This window comes from Etheostoma cragini, chromosome 9 (genome assembly GCF_013103735.1).
Source record: "Etheostoma cragini isolate CJK2018 chromosome 9, CSU_Ecrag_1.0, whole genome shotgun sequence".
NCBI lineage: Eukaryota > Metazoa > Chordata > Actinopteri > Perciformes > Percidae > Etheostoma > Etheostoma cragini.
The window spans coordinates 639,387-644,307 of NC_048415.1; positions in this window are offsets into that span (position 1 = coordinate 639,387).

Consider the following 4,921-nt stretch of genomic DNA (forward strand, 5'->3'; position numbering starts at 1 on the left):
CCCCCCCCCCCCCCCTCTCACCTAGCTGTCCTGTCTATTAAAGGCTGAAAAGCCCCAAAATGACTCAAACTGTTTTAATGGATTATCAAAATAATTGACATTTGGACATCTAAAAAGGAAAATACAGCAAAGGGATTAATTGATTCAACATTTTTAATTAACTCTTTAAATCTTTTCTTTGTTAACAGACAGCACTTTTTAAGTTTTTTTTTTAATAATCAAGTTTAATATATTTTAATATTTTGGACCTTCTGTGTTGAAGCTTACGTGCATAATTTCTCCTTTAATGGGATTCTTTTAGAAGGAACGTGAAGAAGTAGCTCATTAAAAGTGCCTTAACTGTACCTCCGTGTCGCATCACGTGCTTCAACGGGAACCAATCGGCTTCTGGCAAGGCAAGGGCGATGCGGTTGCCGTGGAGACCGGTCCGAGGCCGAACACCCGCGCAGAGCATCTTCCACAGACGTGGTTAGTAGGGGCCAGTGCAACATTGTGTGGGAACATGAATAATAAAAATAAAGTTGAATTCTCCACTCTCTGCTGTCAGTGCTGGTGAAACAACACAAGGCGTTGATCAGTTAATTACAATCCACAGCGCTTTATTTAATTATTTTTAACCAATCACAGACACGCTGAGCTGAGAAATATCCAAAAGCTGCAAGTAATCCCACATCTGTGACACATTAAATGCTAAATAGACTACTGACTACAACAGCATGGCGTCCATTTGTTTGATATATTACTCTGAAAATAAATGATTCGATATTGTTTGTGTGTAGAGGTGTGTGTGTGTGTGTGCGTCGAGGTGTGTGTGTGTGTGTGTGTCGAGGTGTGTGTGTGTGTGTGTGTGTGTGTAGGTTCAAGGTTCAAGAGTGTTTATTATCCCCGAGGGGCAATTTGTTGTGCAGCAGCATGTAACACACAGGTTACACAAAACAACAGCCATACGTCTAAAAATAAATACAAAGACAACAAAAACAAAGACCACACCTCACATTGACTTGTTTAAAAAGCAGCTGGGACAAAAGAGTTTTTATGTGTGTTTGTCCTACATTTAGGCAGACTGAATCTCCGGCCAGACGGCAACCAGATGAAACAGCTGTTCAGGGGGTAACTAGGGTCGGCTACGACTGACTGGGCCTTCTTGAGGGACCTTGTCTCAAAGACAGAGTTTAAATCAGGCCGAGGGTTTTGGGAAATCTCGCCACACACTTTAACTATATATTGAAGCCTGTTCTTGTTTTTAACCCTTGTGTTGTCTTCCTGTTAACAATGAAGTTATCCTTTAAGGTCAAAGATTGAATTTCTTCCGATGTTTTTGTCACTTTTTCCAGCTTTTGCTGCTTTTTAAAAAACCTGAGCTGGTTTAACAACAAGTTTTACACTTATTCTTGGAATTCGTGGTCAACAAACCTCATTTATATCAAATTATATGTAAGTTTTTTTAGATAAAAAGGCAGAAATTATGAATTATTTTGCCTCATAGTTAAGATCAGAAGATGTTATGTCAAAGTTTAGTCCAAATTCTGTTCTGAAACCATGAAAAAAAAAGAATTCAAATGCTATAAGATTAAATAAAACACCCGAAAAATTCATTGAAAGTAATCATTAATTTACCGGAAGAACATATGGAATCATCTATGTTATTTCTGGTCAATTTGGTTGAAAGAAATCTAATATTTCTGATGTAAAACACATTTAAAAACGGGTCAATTTGACCCGAGGACAACACAAGGGTTAAGCGTGAGGGATCCAAACCAACTCACAATGGCAAAGGAAAGAATAGATTCAATAAAACAATAAAACATCCTCATAAAAGTCTTATCAACATTAAAATTGCAAAGTTTACGATAAAAAAAACATGCGTTGATGTGGCTTCTTACAGACAGCGTCAACCTGTGGCTCGAAGGTGAGTTTGTCATTGATTATAATACCGAGGTATTTGTATTACCACTTTGATGGCTTGATCATTAATGAGAGTAGGAGAGAGGGTGGGGGGGTTCTTTCTAAAATCGATTAGCATTTCTTTAGTTTTTGCCACGTTAATGTTAATAAAAGTCGAATTGCACCACTCTGTAAAATCATTTAAAATAGCGCCACGCTCTAGGGCGTTGTGTGTCAGCAGCGACACTATTACCGAGTCGTCAGCAAACTTAATGACATGACGGCTGGCGTTGGCATGCATTAGTATATAATATAAAATAAATAAAATCGCAGAGAGGACGCAGCCCAGGGGGGGAACCAGTGGAGGAAAAGAGGACATCAGATAAAATGCTATTCACTCTCGCACGTTGAGACCTGTTAGTTAAAAAGTTCATCAACCAAGAGATAAGACAAGGGTCAATATTAAAGGTACTCTTTAAAATCCCCGCTAAAATATGTGGTTGGATGCAAATAAAAGCTGAAGAAAAGTCAATAAAAAGCAGCCGCACGAAGCTCTTAGCACTCTCAAGATGGGTATGGATCAAGTTAAAAAGAGTACATGCTGCATCTTCCACTCCCCGGTTTGGTCTGTAAGCAAATTGAATTGATTGCCACAGGCCTAAAGTCATCGAGGTGTGTGTGTGTAGAGATGTGTGTGTGTGTGATAAATTATTCGATATTTATTCATACTGTATATAAGACACATTTTTTCAAAATAAGACAAAGGCTGTCAACATTTCCTCTTAAATTACATTCACAGAAATGTCAATGACATCTTAACGTCTGAAATTGAAATTTACACAGCTGCCTGTGTGTGTGTGTGTGTGTGTGTGTGTGTGTGTGTGTGTTTGTGTGTGTGTGTGTGTGTGTGTGTGTGTGTGTGTGTGTGTGTGTGTGTGTGTGTGTGTGTGTGTGTGTGTGTGTGTGTGTGCAAAAGGCAAAACAATGGTCCCCTTTATTTCATGCAAGTAATCTGGTTTTTATTTTAGAGACACTGGAGCCAACGCTCTTTTAGTTAGTTGTGATTATGTTAAAAGGAGGTTGATTTATGAGTCATTTTCTTTAAAGATAAACGTCCAAGTTAATATTTAATTATAATTAAGTCATAACGAAAAAACAGTACTTCGTCACACACGTTTAACTGTGTGCTTTCCTGTAGACACATTTACTTTTTACAATGGTATAATCTCTGATAAAAGGATAAGACAGGTAATGACAATAAAGTCTAATCTAATATGTGTTTTCCTCTAAATCCCATGTTCAGACCCAACCAACATTACATATACAGTATCTCTCAATTTTTTTAAGCTAGTAGCTGCTGAGCAGCGTTGATCCTTTTTTAAATGATAGTTTAGTCAAATAGAAAAGTCTAGAAAATTGAGATTGACATTAACAGATCAATATATTAACGTTTAAGATGCTAATTCTTACGGAAGGTTGAAAGGTGGAAAAAGAGGAGTTGACACACAGCTTCAGTAGCACACAGTAGATACCAGGGACACCACTCTGGTCCAGGACTGATGTGCGAGGGGGGTCCAGGTCTACCGGGAGGCCGTGTTGAAGTTGCAGTAAAGCGGTTCGTCGGGGCGGAAGCCGAAGGCGCTGACGGCCCGATCCGCTGCGACGAACTGCTCCGACACGCTGAAAGAGAGATGGGAAACAGCTGTTATTCCTTTTGGGTATTTTAGGCTTTTATTTCAGCTGAAGACATGAAGCGGAGAGAAAGAGAGGGGGGAACGACACGAGTGAGAGCCTTTTTACAGTAGCTGAAGCCGAGCTGGATTTGTCTTGCAGATCAGCTGATGGATCAGATGCTCGCCCAAAATACATCTCCAGATATCTATCTCAGACATTTTGAACATTGTTACTCACAACCACGTTTTATAAGCATCTGTGTATATTCTGAGTTTGTAACAGTAAAGTGACGGTACTTCAAAACGGTATTTTAGTGATTTTACGTGTTTTTTTTCCAGTGTGGACACGCCTGTTTTCATGTTTTCGCTCTACAATGGCGTGTTCCTCCGTGTTTGACTCCACCCTGTTTCAAAAGGATGATGCTCCACGTGCACAAAGCCCATGAAGAAATGCCTCTTGGTCTGCAGGGCGCCCTGACCTCCTCACCCCCGTCCAACAGGTCTGGGATGAACCGGAACCCCGACTAAGACCCAGATCTGACCAAATCCCTGCAGCAGGTTCAACATCTGGAGGAGAGACTGGAACCAGAGAACAGCAGCAGCATCACCACCACAAGGTGGAGCTCTGACACCAAACATCTGTCTGGGAAACCGCCCTCCCCCACGCCACCCCGCCCCACCCCACCCCAGGACCGGACCAATCACTCAATTCCCAGCCCCCCCCAAAAAAAAGGAAAGCTCATAAAAGAAAGTTAATGTAATATTCATCTGCCCGGCTGCAGGTGCTGGACGTCCACAACGAGAGTGTGAGTTACAGAGTGCTAACGGCTGGAGGGGTAAACAGCCGAGCCATAAAAAACACAGAGATGTCAAAACATAGCGCCGGTGACGAGGGCGGAGGCTGGCGGCCAAAACCTGGAGGACCTGGACCCGGCAACGGGGGCCCATTGAGGGTCGATGATAAAAGGCCTGTATCTACAGCGTGTAAATCAGTTACTATGGGGATGTGGAGACTCAGGGCGGGGGCCGATGTCACGCTCCATCATCTGACCAGCTGCTGGGAGTCCATGTGGGGCTACGGGGTCACGTTGGCCGGCCTCGTCAGGACTTGATGGATAATCTGGGCTCTGACGGAGGACACCGCGTCTCACGCGTACATCCATCCCCGTCTTTGTCTTTGAGAGCGCTCGCTGCCCGGCGCCTCGGCCGCTGCTCTCCCCCGTCCTAAAATACGAGCTGTTTGCTTTGCCCCTGCGAGCGCCTGTAATGACGTGTTGTTTTTAGCCAAATCACTTCCAGCGCTCACTTACACAGCGTGCAGCATATCCCCAACTCCTCCTCCCTCCTCCACCCTCCACCACCCT